The sequence below is a fragment of the Schistocerca nitens genome, chromosome 7, assembly GCF_023898315.1.
Source record: "Schistocerca nitens isolate TAMUIC-IGC-003100 chromosome 7, iqSchNite1.1, whole genome shotgun sequence".
NCBI lineage: Eukaryota > Metazoa > Arthropoda > Insecta > Orthoptera > Acrididae > Schistocerca > Schistocerca nitens.
This window is the reverse complement of record NC_064620.1, coordinates 631,141,984-631,161,455: the sequence shown is the minus strand read 5'-3', so window position 1 is coordinate 631,161,455 and position 19,472 is coordinate 631,141,984. Positions and strand designations below refer to the sequence as shown.

Genomic DNA, 19,472 nt, shown 5'->3' with positions numbered 1-19,472 from the left:
GATTATCATACAGAGAAATCGCTAGTCGTGTTGGACGAAACCAAACAACTGTAATGCGGATATGTGACCGTTGGATGCAGGAGGGTACGACGGACCGACGTGGTCGATCGCATTCACCTCGGTGCACCACTGCACGTGCTGATAGGCAAATTGTGCGCATGGCAGTGACGGATCGCTCAGTGACATCCCGAACCATAGCACAGCACATTGCGTCTGTAACGCATCATCCAGTGTCTGCGCGTACCATTCGACGCCGTTTACAGCAGAGTGGTCTGTCCGCAAGACGTCCATTGCTTCGTCTACCATTGACGCAGAACCACAGACGTCTCCGTCGCCAATGGTGTGATGACAGACGGATGTGGACGGCAGAATGGAATGACGTTGTCTTTACTCACGAGGCACGCTTCTGTCTGCAGCACCACGATGGTCGGATTCGAGTGTGGAGACACCGTGCAGAGAGGATGCTGGACAGCTGCATTATGCACCGCCACACTGGTCTTGCACCGGGTATTATGGTATGGGGCGGTATTGGATATTACTCTGGCACGCCTCTAGTACGCATTGCCGGTACTTTAAATAGCCGGCGCTACATATCCGAGGTGCTGGGGCCAGTTGTCCTTCCTTACCTTCAGGGCTCGGCCACAGCCATATTTCAACAGGATAATGCGTGACCACACGTGGCACGCATTGTCCAAAGGTTCTTCGTCAATAACCAGATTGAATTGCTTCCCTGGCCGGCTCGCTCTCCGGATCTTTCGCCGATAGAAAACATGTGGTCCATGGTTGCTCAACGAGTGACCCAGATTACATCCCCAGCTGCCACACCAGATGATCTTTGGCAACGTGTGGATGCTGCTTGGGCTGCTGTACCCCTGGAACACATCCAACGTCTCTTTGACTCAATGCCGAGACGTGCGGCAGCTGTTATCTCCAACAATGGCGCCTACTCTGGCTACTGATTCTGGCAGGAACCACATGTCACAGACGTCTGTAAACGTAATCATTTGATACTTGGTCAACATGTTATCTACAAAATAAATTTTGTTGTGCTACCTCTTGTCTTTCTTGGTGTTGCATTTACGGTGGCCAGCAGTGTAACATAGATGCTGAGTTACAGATAGGCACAACAAAAGGCAGTTTGTTACACATGTGAGTTTTCGGCCAAAAGGCCTCCTTCAGAATTACACACACACACACACACACACACACACACACACACGCGCGCGCGCGCGCTCGGCAGATGCCTCGTGTACCAAGAAACAATTAGGTGAAAAGGCAGACGATGGTGGTTAGATAAGTCTGATAAAAAAAGCAAGAAAATATTTGCCTCGTAAACAACTCACCATACTTTTCTACATAGCCTCCTTTGAGGTATACACGCGCGATCCAGCGCTCCTATAGCTTTTTCATCCCATCGGAAAAATAGATTCTTCGACTCTGAAAAATGCTCGTTGACTACAGTTCCTCGTTTATGAAAATTTCTTTCCAGCAAGCCAGAGTTTCAAATTACGACAGAGGAAGAATTCACTTGGGCTAAGTCTGATGGAATATGTTGGATGAGGAACCAATTCCCAAAAAACCAGCGGCCTTCACCGTACCTGCCGACAGATGGGCTTTGCCTTCTTCGGCGCACTTTCTGCAGGCTCTGTCCATTTTTTTGACTGCCATTTTGATCTGGTGTGTAATGATGGATCCAGGTTTCTCGAACAGTCACAGATCGGCGGAAAAAGTCTTGCGAATTGAGATTAAACATTGCCAGACATTGTACTGAAACGTACCAGATGCGTGTTTCGTAGTGTTTGAACAGTCGCAGCTCCCACCCCGCACCCAGCTTCTTCGTAGCCAACTCTCTGTTGAGGTGCCTGCAGTCTCAAAAATCTCACGAATTTTTATTCGGAGGCTTTGCATTATCGTATCAAGGGTTTTGTCTGTGATTTCCTTCGTGATGACCTCAGTTGGACCGCCGGAACCCTCTTCGTCTTTGGTGCTTGTCCGACGAGATTTAAATCCATTAATCCAAAAGCAAACGGTCTTCAACGTTGATGATGCAGAGTCTGTGTGGACGGCATCCAGTTCTACTTTCATTTGTGCGGCAGTCCAACCCTGTTTCCTGCATTTTCAGTCACGGTCGACACATTGACCAATTCAGGCGACTGTCAACAGTGAACTGTAAGCTGTACATTGGTGAAATTCTTAATACCACCCTTAGCATAATAGAGCTTACCAGCCATGAAGGTGCACCAAAAACCCTCCATTCCTTCATACAAATTTACGAGACTTATCAAACCACCGTCATACATTCAGGCTTTTATATGAATCACTACTAGTCAATAACTGGAAGGTGGTGACCAAATTTATTGTAATGATGTACAGTTATTTCTATTGGTGTTATACTCTGTTCATCACAAGAATAAACCTGGTGTAAACAAACACAAACGCATGATTGGTCAGAAGCAGTAGCACGCGTACACTGGTAGTGTTACACTCTTGGAAGTAGGTTCTACTTATGTATCAGATATTTTGTTGTTAAGTTACGTCACATGAAACTTTAAGATATTCTAATGTATTAACAGCCATCGACATTTTTCGCAGTCACGCTTTAGCTACGTCTTTTTTGTTTAAGTAATTGTTATCAGTCACAGTCTCTCTGCTGTTGTCCTCTGATTGTCGCGCTGTTAATACGTAGTATGAAAATGGCTGAGGCTGTTCCCTGTTTCGTAGTGAAACACGCGTTTGAAACACTGTTAAAAAGTGCCGAGAAATGGGCTGTTCTTAATCTTTTTCATAAATTTGTAGAAAAAAATCAGCTTGATTTTCCAAGGGACTGAATATGATAGAATTAAGATGCAAATACATAGCAGAGTCGATAGTATAGTAACTAGATAACCTAGTGCAGGTCGTGGATCGTTGGTTCAAGTCTCATCATGCTTACATATTTTCTTTCGTTCAATTGTAAAATTCATCATCATTTTTTATGATTTTATCGCATTTGTAGACTTAGAGAAAGCTTTTCACAATGTTGACTGGAGTACTCTTTCAAATTCTAAATGTGGCTGGCGTGAAATACAGGTCTCGAAAGGCTACTTACACCATGTACAGAAACCAAATGGCAGTTACAAGAGTCGAGGGGGAAGTACAGAAACCAGCAAGATGGCAGTTATAAGAGTCGAAGGGCACGAAAGGGAAGAAGTGGTTGACAAGGGAGTGAGACAGGGTTGTAGACTATATCCGATGTTATTCAATCTGTATATTGAGCAAGCAGTATAAGAAACAAAAGAAAAATTTGGAGTAGGAATTAAAATCCAGAGAGAAGAAATAAAAACCTTCAGGTTTCACGATGACATTGTAATGCTGTCGGGGGCAGCAAAGGATTTGGAGGAGCAGTTGAACGGAACGGACAATGTCTTAAAAATGGTTCAAATGGCTCTGAGCACTATGGGACTCAACTGCTGTGGTCATCAGTCCCCTAGAACTTAGAACTACTTAAACCTAACTAACCTAAGGACATCACACACATCCATGCCCGAGGCAGGATTCGAACCTGCGACCGTAGCAGTCGCACGGTTCCGGACTGCGCGCCTAGAACCGCGAGACCACCGCGGCCGGCAATGTCTTAAAAGGAGGATATAAGATGAACATCAACAAAACGAATGAAATCAAGTGATGCGGAGGGAATTAGACACTTAAAGTAGTAAATGTGTTTTTCTATTCGGGAAGCAAAATAACTGATGATGGTGGAACCAGATAGAATATAAAATGCAGAGTGGCAATGACAAGGGAAGCGTTTCTGAAGAACATCTAGTATAGAATTAAGTGTCAGACAGTCCTTTCTGAAAGTATTTGTATGGAGTGTAGCCTTGTATGGAAGTGAAACATGGACGATAAAAGGTTTAGATGAGAAGATACTAGAAGCTTTTGAGATGTGGTGCTACAAAAGAATGCTAAAGATTAGATAGGTAGATCGCGTAAGTAATGAGAACGTACTAAACACATATTTGTGGTACAACCTGACTAAGAACAGATCGGTTGGTAGGACATATTCTGAGGCATTAAGGGATCACTAATTTACTACTGGAGGGAAGCTTGTGTGTGTGTGGGGAGGGGGGGGGGGTTGTAAGTAAAAATCGTAGAGGGAGACCAAAAAAAATGGTTCAAATGCTTCTGAGCACTATGGGACTTGACACCTGAGGTCATCAATCCCCTATAACTTAGAACTACTTAAACCCAAATAACCTAAGGACCACACACATCCGTGCCCGAGGCAGGATTCGAACCTGCGACCGTAGCGGTCAGGGAGACCAATATATGAATACAGTAAGCAGATTCAGAAGGATGTAGGCTGCAGTAGTTACACTCAGAGTTTAAGAGGCTTGCACAGGACAGAATAGCATGGAGAGCTGCATCAAACCAGTCTTCGGACTGAAGACCACAACAACAACAATAACATTCGTAGAGGAGAGAAGTATGTGTCTTAATAGGCTGTACAGGTAATTTAGATGTGGTAATATTTAATTAGAATCCCCATTGTGCTTCCGGAACATTTCAAAAGCCACATACAGAAAACAAGACGTACGTGTGTGGTAAGATGGAAGTCTGCTGTTAATGGGGTAGGGCGGTCGCGTGAGACCTGGCACTTTGACATCCTAGACAAAGTTTCCGATCCTTCGGGAGATGGGCGACTGTAAATGTCTGCAGAAAGTAATCACTTGGATTGATCTAATCTTTCGACTAACGGGTAGTTCACATTGTGGAAAGATTCCAAATCAATCACGTGGGAAAATACAGCAAATCTTCTTTCACGTAATCACAGGTTGGCTAACAGATTAGTATTGAATACGATGGACAGTTAATTTGATTAATATTGCACGACAATTCCACTGTGACTCCAGTAAACTGTTGTTTCATCAGGTGCCTAACTAGCTTCAGAGCTCTTATCAAATCATTTATACGATACACTTCACTCTTCGCCAAAACTCACGAAGTCAAAGATTGGTTGCTTATATTTTTCCCCCTTTTGCTTACAGAAAAACAAACGTCGTTTACCGAATAGATGTTACTGTTACACAGCTACAGATGTACATTGTACGAAGGTAGACTTTGCTCCTACCAGAGCAAATTGTTCAGTGGCTGCAGAAGGCTGTTTCATGAATTATTGCTTCCAACATCGAAAAGTCTGATTATGTGCCAACTGCTGCTTTTACAAATATCGTAAAACTGTAGCGAATAGGTAATGTGCCTGACATCCGCCTGTTGTACGATGATCTTGCCATGCTTTATTAGATTGTGCATATAACTAAACAATTCACACCTATAACGTTACGTGTAGTAGAACCTTGTGCTATTTGTAGCAGCTACTACATGACAACGTAACATCTTGTGATTTCATTTCTCTCTTTAAAGTGGGTAATAACTGACCGCAGTGAAACGTCAATCAGAACCGAAATTCAAAAAGTGCAGAGTAAAATCTGTAAATGAGCACGAAAAGAACTGGTCGGTGGAATTTGCGTCAAGGTGTAACTAGCATCACTAATGTGTTACTCCATTTTTAAAACTTAGTTCAACTTCTATGGCATCAGCAGCAGTTCCACAGCTTCTGTAAGCCACTCACTAGTATGTGTCATCAAGCAATGTGCAAATGATTAGTATTAAGAGTCCAATTACTGTGTAACTGCCGTTACTGCGGTTTCAGTTTACTGTCACATCTTGAAGCAGTAGAGTCGAGAGGCGAGTCACTTCTCGTGTCGCTTTGGGAAGTCGTATAGATACAGCTTAACTCAGAATACAGCGTGAACTAAACTCAGTGATAATCCAAATCCTAAAAGACCGGCACACTCGCACTACTCTCGCTCTACAGTTACTCCTTTTGATTCGGACATGTACGGACATTGTCTATGGCTAGAACAGTACTTGTTTGCATGTCGCCCGTGACACCGTTTGTAAATTCAAAGGTAAGTATTGTCAATCTTCTTATTTGTAATAAAAACTATTAATGTTATTTGCTCGAATTGTGGAATAGGTATCCGAGAAGTCAGCATCCTTTAGGCATCCTATAAGCGACGAGTGGGCAGAACCCACACCTTTACGATACAACAATATAACGAAACTAACAACCACAGAAAACTCGTCCACAATAAAACAGCCTGCATACTGAATATCACGCTGCTTGGGTGGTAAGTGCCTTAGTGCCAGAAGCAGTGCACCGTAAATTTTAAAGCCGAAAACAAAATTAATTTTCACATAAAAAATACAGCATTTCATTGTTCAATAAAAGGCTTTATTTTAACATACTTAAGCATCACATTCTACCATTTTCGAACGACAATCACACCACCATTGTTGTAACAGTTTCACGTTTAAGTCGGCAGTCACTGCTTCATTTCTGTCGACAAACTTTTCCGTTGGAGCGCAGGCAATACGGACAGCCCTCGTCCTGAGTATTATAATTCCGGGTAACATGTTCGTTAACTTTCTCGAAGCTTTTCACGAAGATACACGACTCGGCTGGCATAATGGAGCATATAAAACTCAACACCATCTCGAAAGGCATGTCCGCTGAGCTGACTGTGTGTGTGTGTGTGTGTGTGTAAGGTATTTCGCAAACAACCATTCTCTACAGGGTGTTCGAAAATTCCCATTCCATATTTCTAGGACTTGTAGAGAGGAGTGAGTACATAGTATTTTGAATAGGAATCCATGTCCGTTAACACAGTACAGTGCAGCGAGTAAGAGTGCAGACGTTTTCAGACGAGCTAATGATGATTGTACGTCGAAAATGGCTCAAAGAACACATATTGATGTTATGAGGGGTAGAATACTAGGGCGAATGGAGGCTGGTCAAACACAGCAGTTCGTAGCACGGGCCGTCCGAGTGCCACAAAGTCTGATCTCAAGATTATGACAACGATTCCAGCAGACAGGAAACGTGTCCAGGCGCTACAGTACGGGACGCCCACAGTGTACAACACCACAAGAAGACCGATATCTCACCATCGGTGCCCGCAGATGGCGACAGAGTACTGCAGGTAGCCTTGCTCGGGACCTTATCGCAGCCACTGAACAATTGTCTCCAGACCACAGTCTACAGACGACTAAACAGACGTGGTTTATTCGCCCGGAGACCTGCAATGTGCATTCCACTGACCCCGGGTCACAGGAGAGCCCGTAAAGCCTGGTGTCAAGAACACAGTACATGATCATTGGAACAGTGGTCCCAGGTTATGTTCAGGGACGAGTATAGGTATAGTCTGAACACTGATTCTCGCCGGGTTTTCATCTGGCGTGAACCAGGAACCAGATACCAACCCCTTAATGTCCTTGAAAGGGACCTTTATGGAGGTCGTGGTTTGATGGTGTGGAGTGGGATTATGATTGGTGCACGTGCATCCCTACATGTCTTTGACAGAGTAACTGTAACAGGTCAGGTGTGTTGGGATATCATTTTGCACCAGTATGTCCGACTTTTCAGGGGTGCAGTGGGTCCCACCTTCCTGCTGATGGATGATAACATACAGCCCCACAGAGCTGCCATTGTGGAGCAGTACCTTGAAACAGAAGATATGAGGCGAATGGAGTGTCCTGCCTATTCTCTAGACCTAAACCCCATCGAGCATTTCTGGGATGCTCTCGGTCGACGTATCGCTGCACATCTTCAGACCCCCTGCGACACTTCAGGAGCACCGACAGGTACTGGTGCGAGAATGGGAGGCTATACCCCAGCAGCTGCTCGACCACCTGATGCAGAGTATGCCAACCCGTTGTGCGGCCTGTGTACGTGTGCACGGTGATCATATCCCATAAAGATGTCGGGGTACATGCGCAGGAAACAGTGGCGTTTTGTAGCACATGTGTTTCGGGACGGTTTTCTCAGCTTATCACCAATACCGTGGACTTACAGATCAGTGTCGTGTGTGTTCCCTATGTGGCTATGCTATTAGCGCCAGTTTCGTGTAGTGCCACGTTGTGCGGCACCACATTCTGCAATTATCCTTAATTTATGAGAGTAAGTTTAGATTGGAGAAGCGATGTTCGCCTGAAGATGTGGCTTTTAGCGCGACGAAACCGGTAGTGACACAGTACGAATTAAGGACGAACTACAGCTGAAGTGGTTATTACTACCCAAGATGAATACTCATGGGTGTGGTTCCCCACCAACAAGGTTGTCTGTACAGTTATAAAGCTGTCCGCATCGAAAGTAGACCTCGGGCTACGCCGTTTCTGCAACTTTTCTTTATTGTTCAACGCAGCAGCCAGATTTTCACCGCCCCACGTACCCAAGACCTCCTGCTGCGCTAGATCTGCCTGTTACCACGACCGAGACTTTGAGGTGTGCCCCCGTATTTCGCTCGCTCACTACGAATACGGGACAGTAATGGTGTTGTCACGAGGCGCCCCCTGGCTACTACTGCAACAGACACGTGGCCCGCGGCCTCAGGAACCTTCGGCCGCATCCGCTTGCGCCACAAGCTCGCTGGCCCGCTAATGGCAGCAGAGTACCGTTCGCCAGCTGCCAGCTCGCTGTGCCCACTGGGTGCGTTCTCGGGACGTGGCTGCGCCCCTCTGGGCGTCCGAGTGTCGCCCGTAATGCCGGCCGTGCAGTCCGGCAACATCGCGGCCACACGAATTGCAGCCACTTTTACGGCAACACCGCTGGCTATTGTTGCCTCGGTATGTCCGCGGTAACACACATTTCCGGGCCGGAGTGTTTGAACGAGCCCTATTATAGCCGCGAAACGAAGGAAAACGAGATTAGTGGAAGTGGGTACATTTGCATTGCACGAAGAACAGAGGAAGAAACTAGCAATCAGACTTCGTGGGTGTGTTCTTTTTTAAGTACGCGAACTGCTTCTGGAATTTAACTGTTGAACTGCTACTGGGTCGCTTACATACAATGCATTTTTCAAAATGGTGGAACAATTGGATCGTATCATTTAAAAGCAAATCTTTCGAGAACTGTGAAGACTATACTCTGATAATCGTAAGAATAAACCTGATGTAAACTTTACGCCATGTATTCTTCCGCGTTTCCATGAATCTCACTGGATTTTGTTTCGCGTGGAGCGGAAGCCAAACTGTGTCCAGCACAATCGAGTACAATCATATGGAGACGTTTTGTGCTGTGTTGCACGCACATAGATTGAGCGATAATGCGCGACAACAGCTTCAACGGCGGGTTCAACTTGGACAGCACTGGCCAACGAGCTGGTCCAGCTAACCTACAATGACGTCAGCAGTTGCTGTTCAGACATAAAAAGAGACGAGCACGGAAACAATATAACTTCGAATGTCATTTGATTTTTAAAGAGAATGAAATATTATAACATTCCGCAAAACTCCAGCACTACCGCACGCTTCTTAGGTGACTAGACGAAAAGCATAAAATGCTCTTGTCCTCGCGTAACACAGTATTCTAGTTACAAACAAGAGTTCTGAAAATTTCTAACTTAAACACAGGGTAATTTTTCTGAGCGAGCTTTGTGTAATGCAAAAGCATACTGCAAGGATGTCAACGTACTGTTGAATGATGATGATGATGATGATGATGATGATGATGATGATGATGATGATGATGAAGTCCCATACTTCTTGACAGAGCGTAGGGGAACGATGCGGGAGACCCGCACCGCCGTGTTGAATACTGAAGCCATTTAAGGTATGAATTACAGACAGTCGTCTGGTAATCCCGTAACCCATACTCATCCGAATCCGAGAAACACATTTCAGTTCTGCAACTGTCATGCGCTACGTTGATAACGAGTCGATAGACAACAGAATCCTCGAAGCCACCCCACGCGCCGGATTTTCTCCTCTTCTTTTATGACGTGCCGTTCTCTATCTCGCCAGCGTTCAGCAGTGACATGTGAAAAAACTGCGTGCGTTAATTCCAGTACGTCTGGCAGCTTAACAGTCTTGTTATTTCTCGGGCCAAATCCCTTAACTTGGTTCCATATCAGTTCTGTTGGGTTCACATTGCCGGCCGGTTTGGCCGAGCGGTTCTAGGCGCTTCAGTCTAGAACTGCGCGACCGCTACCGTCGCTGGTTCGAATCCTGCCTCGGGCATGGATGTGTGTGATGTCTTTAGGTTAGTTAGGTTTAAGTAGTTCCAAGTCTGGGGAACTGATGACCTCAGATGTTGAGTCCCACAGTGGTCAGAGCCATTTGAACCATTTCAGGGTTCATATTGTAATGGTACAGTGGCAACATTTGTATGGTGTGCTCGATGCTGTGAAAATGATTGTTTTTCTTGTTCTTTGATACTTATCATTCTGCTTCGTGTGAGACTACTTCTGTGGTATAAATAAAAATGAGATTGTTATGTTTGCTTAATTTAAGCAACATAGATTTCGCTCACTTTGCAAGCAGAATAAGGTATCAAACACACGTGACGTTTGACGGAAATTTTCGTCAAACCTTCCAAATCGAAGTTACTTCGGGCTATGTAGAAAAGTTTTTGCGGAGAAAGCTGTTCTATAGGGCTCGCATAAAAGTGTCGATTTCACAGAGATGGTTGTGCGTGCACCTAGACGCACACGAAGTAATATATTGAAGTACCATAGATTCTTAATTATATAATGCTTCAGATACACCAAGGGCAACGGCCTTGCCGCAGTGGATACACCGGTTCCCGTGAGATCACCGAAGTTAAGCGCTGTCGGGCGTGGCCGGCACTTGGATGGGTGACCTTCCAGCCGCCACGCGCTGTTGCCATTTTTCGGGGAGCGCTCGGCCTCGTGATGCCAATTGAGGAGCTACTCGACCGAATAGTAGCGGCTCCGGTCAAAGAAAACCATCATAACGACCGGGAGAGCGGTGTGCTGACCACATGCCCCTCCTATCCGCATCCTCACCTGAGGATGATACACCAGGTCAAAAATAGCGGGATGTCTGGTGCGGGTTGTGTATCCTTAAAATGATCACAGCAGGGGGAAAAAAGTTAGATGCTGGAGCAGTGGGCGAACTCTAGAAACCGCGTATGGGGACCTAACTTGAAATGCAAACCTCCCCTGGTCTCAGTACTACCACTAAGCACTGAGAGCCACACAGGGTCGGGTTAAAGGAAGCCATCCAAGTGGCTCACCACAGGACGCATGCGGCCCGGTGCGTGGTGGTGTCAGGAGCGCGCGGGCGGCGAAACCTTACCGGCGATGTAGCCTGAGGGACAGGTTGTGTCCGCAAGGTTCTCCTAGGTATCGACGAAGGTCGAGAACTCGAGGGCCGCCCCACTCGGCATTGTGCTGGCGCCACGTGCTCTGGTTGCCAGCTTCAGCTGCCTCGCGTCGCACACGAGGGGCCTAGAGCACAAGCCGATACCACCTGCAGATGCTGCTCAGTCTTCAGCGCTCGCGCTGAGCACATCCCGTAAGGTCGCCGTTATAATAGGCTGCTCAACAGTATCTCACCCCCAAAAAGTAATATTGCTTGACGACACTATGACGGAAAGTAGGAGTTTGCATAGACAAAATGGAACAGCGAATCGCCTAATAGAGATATATTGATCAAAGTACGTGATTACTAACGCATATTTACAACAGCAAATGACTACCACAATATTCATTTCATATCGCACATGTCAAGTGCTATTCTTCTCACTACAGCTATTGGCCATGCGTGTTGTCAGAGATTGCAAAAAAACGTAGGAACCACAGATGACTTTTCGGTTTCCACTGACGACTTAACCTCAACGCACGGCAGCTTTTCCGTAATTCTCTTGTTAGTCTTGGGTAGTCCCTTCTACTTCCAGCTTGGTAGGCAGACAGATATTCGCCTGCTACACTTATGTACGTGGAGATATTGGGAGAATAATAACACTTATACTTACGTACGTGGGGATATTGGGAGAATAACAACACGCTATTTCGTCATACATGGAGTTCTGTTACTATTCCCAATACACATGGGAGGCGCCTGAATGAAATACCGCCCAACTATTCTGCACTTCGCGTAATGACGTGCGCACATGTTAGACCTGCACCGAGCACAAATAACGAAACAGATGTTTTCTGCGTATGCATGCAGAAATATATGACTGATAATCGCCCGCAAGGATCAGATATTCACACGGACGTCATTGTGCGTGCTGTCATAAATTTTGTTAATATTGCTGAGATGTCAGCAAACTAGCCGTTAGGTGTATTTGCTGTCCATTTAGGAGCCGAGTGCCATTTCTAGAAATTTATAAACATTACGGTAGTTTTACACATGTCTAGCGATCACAATCAACTGGGCACGAGAACAATATACGAGCGTTGCCCAAAAAGTAAAGAACCGCATTTTTTTTTCTCAGCCTCAAAAATACGAATGTTACGTGTGTATTATTTGGAGTCTCCTGAATGAGCGCTCCAGGTTTCCGTCACTTCCGACAGATGGCGTAGCTGCAGGACAGCTTCGAAATAGTGTCTGCAGGTGATGTACGTTTCAAACAGCGTGCCGTCATTGAATTTCTCGCTGCAGAGAAAGGAACTGTGGGGAATATTTACAAACGCTTGTGCAAAGTCTATGGAGCATCTGCTGTCGACAGAGGTACAGTTAGTCGCTGGGCACGAACGATGAGGTCATCAGAAGGCGGTTCGGCGGAGCTCCACTATTCGCAGCGGTCGGGGAGGCCGTCCACGGCTGTCACACCCGACATGCGGCAGCGAGCTGATGATGCCATTCACGAGAGGCCATTAAAGGATGCCGTTCGTGGAAGACATTTTGAGGACTATGAGGAGGTGATTCACACAGTGAAGCACTGGCTCCGCCACCAGGACAAGGATTGGTACCGACGGGGCGTACACGCTCTTGTTTCGCGCTGGTGGAAGGCCACAGAGCAGGATGGAGATTACGTGGAAAAATAGGGTGTGCAGATAAAACAACATTCTTTCGTGCGTGTAATTCTCATTATGTTCAGTAAAGAATTGTTGAAGAAAAAGAATGCGGTGCATTACTTTCTGGGCAACCTTCGTATAGTTGTTTTAGAACAAAAGCAGTTTGCTCTGTTATTGCTGCTACAGTAAGCTCAAAAGAATGTGATTGCCAGTTGAAAGCAAGAACTGTCACCAGTATTTGATTCACAAGACACCAGCAATTAGAGAAAGCAACATTTACTCGCTGCATAGATCGATTTGGTATTTTTTTAAATACTATTCTGATAAAAATGCAATGGCTACTACACTTTTATTAGATAACATATCTTTAGACAGGCAACGAAGGTAAGTCCTCATTTGCGTCGGGAACTTCAAACGCAACGTAACCCGTTCACATCAGCGCGCCGCGCGCCATCGGAAGACGAGTGATGGCTGGCCTGCGACATTCTGGGTCACCCGCGTCGCTGGTCGGACAGCTTCAAAATAGTGCTGCCACGTGCTTTCTCAACACTACGTACCCTCTCAGCTCGTCAAGTTTCGTTTCGTTTCCACCTCCCGCTGTAAGCGCTTCACTTTTGTCAGACAGTGTCCAGCAAAAGGTTTGTGAGGTGCACAGGGGTGCAGATAAGGGGCGCTCGCTCACCTGCCAACAAGTCTAGGGACACGCGCTTCTAATTCTGCGCGAACTGCGGCGAACAAGGCCACTGCGTTCACACTCTTACGGGTCGGCGATGCAGCGAGCATCAACTCCGGTTTTTTTTTCTTTTTTGTTTTTTACACGTCTGAAATAATGAAAAAATTGTTATTATTGAAGTTTTAAGAAATTGTGTGCGCATTTCGAGTAAAAGCACATTTTCTTGTTTTATACGTACTGTAAAATTCTTTTCCGACTACTGTATCATACCAAATGTACTTAAGCGGCGGAAAAGTCTTGTTGAAGTCCCTTCCTCATTACATTTGATACAACTGTGGAAAACATACTCTGATTTTCTACCTTTCTGTAGAATGTCACGAATATGAGGCAGATAAACTTTTGGTGAAACATTCCTAAACGTAGTATTTTTCGTATTGTGTGGAACTGACTGTAACCCAATCTTTGAGAGTTCTATTCGTGTTAACTATTTTTTTAAAGTACTACCACGTATTTACGAAGACGACTGTTGTTCGTATAGTGCTCGCATAAAAAAATGCTGATTTCTTGTACCTTGCGTTTGTAATAACTTTGTTTACTCTGCACGCAACCTGCTGTCAACCACATGTGACAACTCAGCGCGCATGTCTTCTGCGGTAATGTCGCGTCCTGAGGCTCGCATCCGCCGACGGGCGCGCAGCAGATAACGCCGCTCTGTCGCACCGCCCCCCCCCCCCTCCCCTCGTGTCAAACACACAGACACGTGGCGACTGCCGGCCGAAGTGGCCGTGCGGTTAAAGGCGCTGCAGTCTGGAACCGCAAGACCGCTACGGTCGCAGGTTCGAATCCTGCCTCGGGCATGGATGTTTGTGATGTCCTTAGGTTAGTTAGGTTTAACTAGTTCTAAGTTCTAGGGGACTAATGACCTCAGCAGTTGAGTCCCATAGTGCTCAGAGCCATTTCGTGGCGACTCGGCCGCTGAGAAATCCTTGTGAACTGGTATTATTGACAACATAAAAGATTCACTAAAATACAAAGTGACGGCTAGCACACTTCAAACGTCTGTCACTACCTATATGGCATTTGACGCTAATATACCGAAGCGCCAAAGAAACTGGTATAGGTGCGCGTATTCAAATCCAGAGGTACGTTAACACGCACAATGCGGCGCTCCGACGGCAACGCCTATATAAGACAAGTGTCTGACGCAGTTGTTAGATCGGTTACGCTGCTACAACGGAAGGTAATCATGATTTAAGTCAGGTTTAAAGTGGTTTTATAGTCGGCGCATGAGCGATGGGACACAGCGTCTCCGAGGTAGCGATGAAGTGGGCATTTTCCCGTACGACCATTTCACGAGTGTACCGTACCAGGAGTCCGGTAAAACATCAAATCTCCAACATCGCTGCGGCCGGAAAAAGATTCTGCAAGAACGGGACCAACGACGACTGAAAGAATCTTTCAGCGTGACAGAAATGCGCCCTTCCGCAAATTCCTGCAGATTTCAATGCTGGGCCATCAAACAACGTGCAAACAATTCAACGAAACATCATCTGTACGAGCTTTCGGAGCAGAAGGCCCACTCGTGTACCCTTGATGACTGCTCACACTGTTTTACGCCTCGCTTGTGCCTGTCAACACCTACATTGGACTGTTGGTGACTAGAAACATGTTGCCTGGTAGGACGAGTCTCGTTTCAAATTGTGTCGAGCGGATTGACGTGTACGGGTGTGGAGACAACCTCACGAATCCATCGACCCTGCATGTCAGCAGGCGACTGTTCAAGCTGGTGGGGGCTCTATAATGGTGTGGGGCGTGTGCAGTTGGAGTCATATGGGACCCCTTATACGTACAGATACGACTCTGACAGGTGACACGTGCGTAAGCATTCTGTCTGATCGCCTGCATCCATTCATTTTCGTTCTGCATTCCGGATAACTTGGGAAATTCCAGCAGGACAATGCCACAGCCCACACGTCTAGAATTACTACAGAGTTGCTCTAGGAACACTCATCTCAGTTTAAACACTTCCGCTGGCCAACAGACTCCACAGACATGACTATTATTGAGGATATCTGGGATGCCTTGCAACGTGCTGTTCAGAAGAGATCTGCACCCCCTGGTACTCTTACAGATTTGTGGACAGTCCTGCGGGATTCGTGGTGTCATCGCAGCACAACAGCAGAACTTGACACATTGGTTGAGTCCATGCGACGTCTTGTTGCGGCACTTCTGTGTGCTGACAGGGGCGCTACACGACATTAGACATGCGTACCAGTTTCTGTGCAATTCACTCGATAGACAATCACCTTTCTTGCTCATTTTAATGGACTGTTCAGTACTGACTGCGACCACTACTTCTCGTACGTAAGATTTATCACTGAGTTTGAAACATCAATAACCATAGGTCTTCTTCTGAAATTCACGGCAACTTCAGTATCCATACTTCTTTTTGTTCACGACTTTGCAATTGCTAATCTGTCTGTTTCTATTGATTACTGATTTTTAGAGTCTTTTTTATGTGCAGTTGTGCTTGGGGAATTTTTGACAAATGATCCCACCTTGTGAATACGACCGACTGCGGTTTCCAATAATCGTAATGGAGTCTCGCCTCCTCCTACTCTTCCTCTCGGTCAACTCGCGAACGATGTAGCGAGCGAGGACACGCAGCTGGCGAGCGCTACCATTTCTCTGAGCACCTTGTGCACCGACTCTGTACCTACGCTGCTACACAGACGCTGTCCACATAATTCAGGAGTTTACGTTGTGTTACAACCCTTCTGCACAGCATACTGATTAGTTGCCGTTGTATCTATTATTTATGCAGCCGCACGTATGCACTGTGTACTACTGTTCTTATAGTTTCTGTCGGAAAAAACCTGTGATTTCGTATTTCATATGTCTCCAAATGCTACCGGCAGTACCTCGTATGACTGCCAAAACAATTACACGATGTACATGAAATGTATTCGCAGTTGCGAATATGAACAACGATCGACTGTATAATGGGAGAACGACAGTGACAATTTGTGCCGCACCGGGACTCGAACCCGGATTTCCGGCTCTTCGCGAGCGGCCGGGCCGCCTCACCGCTGGGATACCCGTGCAGCTTGTCTTCAGCCGTGTGTGTACTTAGCAGCCGGCAGCTGGCAACTGGCTTTCAGTTCAAATTTCTCCCCTGTTCGGGAAGATACGTAATGAACGTAAGGTCGTAGTGCGAGGTTGACGATGTTTGGAAGTTCGGGTCTGCCCGCCAGTCGTGCTTGGTTAGCCTAATTGTAAGGCGACGGCTCGCGGTAAGTGGGAAATTCGAGTTCGAATCCCGACATGGCACAATTTATCGTTGTCATTTCATTTTACGCCTGATGGTTTCCCATATTCGCAATTAGGATTACATTTCATGTACTTCATAATGGCTGCCGTCGTCATAGTGCTTGTTTTTTCGGACATGCATGCATATGCGAAGGAACCTTGCATAGTAACGGTTGTCTGGGAAGTAAACACGAATTTGAACTTTGCGCTATTTTGTTATATGACGGTTGGTAGCCGTGATTTTTTTCGTGTTTATCTGCAATCCTCCCCATTACTTGCCTGATAGCTTATGTGTGCTGAGAATTGTTGTTTGATGTTTATTTTCGTCATGGAGTAGTTGACAACTGAGCAACGTATCTGAGCGATAAAAAGTTATTACAAAAGCAGTGTTAAGTCACACGACAACCGTTCGTGAATTCGTGTGACATTCGGACGTAATGCTGCTCCGACCGAATGCTCAGTTCGAAGTTGATTCGGAAGTTTGAGGGGACGGGTTCTGTTTGAAACGTTAAGAAAACAGGACGACCGCGTTCAGGCGTAAGAAAACATTGCTGTGTGGCAGTGCGACAGTCAGCTCAGAAAATCGGTTCGACGACTAGATCAGTAACTGAATTTATCACAAAATTCAATGTATGAAATACTTTCGAAAAATCTGAAAATACGTGAGAACAAGATTCAACTTACAGAAGAGTTGAAGCCTGAAGATCGCGGAATGAGACATCGATTCGCTCAATGGGTTTTGGCTGGACAAGCGGTGAAACAGAACTACACAAAAAGAATAAATTGCTCAGACGAGAAGCACTTCCACCTCAGATCAGGTGCATCCACAACGCACTGCTTTCTGATTGGTTTTTCCCTCTTATTGATGTAAATGATTATTTTTGCTTTCAACAAGATGGTGCGACATGTCACACACATCCCGTGAAACGATTGCTCTTCTGAATGAAAAGTTTCCTCGAAAACTACCAAATCATGCGAGTTTAATTGTATCGGGATTGAATACAAAATGCACAGTGCCGACTTAACTGCAAGAAAAGTTTGAGCTTTGAGCCTTTATTGGGAGAGCAGTATTACATTCCGATGCACCACTGCAAGTTTACTGTATCCCTTGGACCTTGTAACTTTTTTTTTTTTTGGGGGGGGGGATTTTTGAAATCAAAAGTTTTTCTGAAAAAAAACCACAAACAATACACCAATTGTAGGATGAGATTAGAAGAGTTATGAACGGCGTCCCACCAGATGTTTGTAATCGCGTCATCGAGGACTTGAGCGAACGCGTTGCTCTTTGCCGCGCGGCCCAAGTCGTCGTAAGGAGGATATAATTTTTCATACATAAATGGGACAAGTTCCTCGTGTTCCTGTAAAAAAAAATACATTTTCAGTAAACTTTGTACGTTCTATAGCGCTCTAATATTCGTCACTACTTACCGGACAGCCTCTCTTTCTTAACAACATAGGCACTGCAATATCGTAGTAAATAATTTAGAGAAGCAGTCTGTTGAACCTTGACACACTAACCATTAATGGGGACCGTGTAATGGAGCTAGTTGGAGCGGTCACTACTGTTGTGTCTCATTACAAATTTGACAGTCCCTCCTGATGGCATAGTTAACAACTTGGTAGTTCAAATGGCTCTGAGCACTATGGTACTCAACTTCTGAGGTCATCAGTCCCCTAGAACTTTATTTCATAACACAATAATAATTATACAAGATTGACCCACCACCTTATTGATTAGTGGGTCCTATGTTCCTACCTTATACAATAGCAGCTTTTACATTATACTTAATTACAGACAGTTATGCGGTTAGTACTAGGCAGACTACTTCTTATTTTAGTTAGCTTGAATTCTAGTTACTACAAAAGGGTTAATACTAACTGCCTGCAGCGTTACAATTGTGCCAGTGTAATTATAAACCTACTTTGGAAGCCTTGCCCATAGAGCTAATCCCTATGGGCGTGCCCTTGGCACCGGGCAGGCAAGGGTGGTTTATCGCTGCAGGTTCCTAATTTACTATCCTATTCTAATTGCCTAAAGCTACTTTTTATTCTACATCATGGTTTAGTGCGTTGTCATATTCGGGATCACCCCAGTCCCCCTAGTCCCGGTCGTGGCGGATTCCAACTGTGAACTTAGAACTACTTAAACCTAACTAACCTAGGGACATCAGACACATCCATGCCCGAGGCAGGATTCGAACCTGCGACCGTAGCGGTCTCGCGGCTCCAGACTGTAGCGCCTAGAACCGCACGGCCACTCCGGCCGGCACTTGATTGTTCGTTCTGTCTAAAGGACATATGTGGGTTGTCGAAACTAGCAGACTATCGTGAAAAGCAGTGGGTACAAAAAAAAATAGCTGGCTGACTCGAGAGGATGCGCCGAATGTTTGACGCATCTGAAAACGGATAATGGCTAAAGGCCAATGCATAACACCTAAGGGAACGGTCCGGGAGAAACCGACACACGCGTACACATAATAGCGCAGTTGGGCTAGGAAACTGATCTCTGTTGGCCAAAAGAGTTCTGGGGATCCTTGTTGTTCGTACTGCACATTTATGACGTGACAGATAAAATTACCAGTAACCTTAGGCGTTTTGCAGATTTCAAAATCGTTCAAAGAGTGGCAACTTCCTTTAAACGTACAGAAACGCATAATTGTAAATTTCACAAGAAGCAGGAAAGTACG

The 19,472-nt window shown here is 45.6% G+C and overlaps 1 protein-coding gene and 1 pseudogene across 5 annotated transcripts in view; both read left to right on the top strand.

Annotated features, from left to right (window-relative positions):
* LOC126194679 (phenoloxidase-activating factor 2) overlaps window positions 1–19,472 on the top strand; it is a 319,898-nt gene that overhangs the window by 180,516 nt on the left and 119,910 nt on the right. The window lies entirely within an intron of this gene.
* Window positions 10,588–10,704, top strand: LOC126195975 (5S ribosomal RNA; annotated as a pseudogene).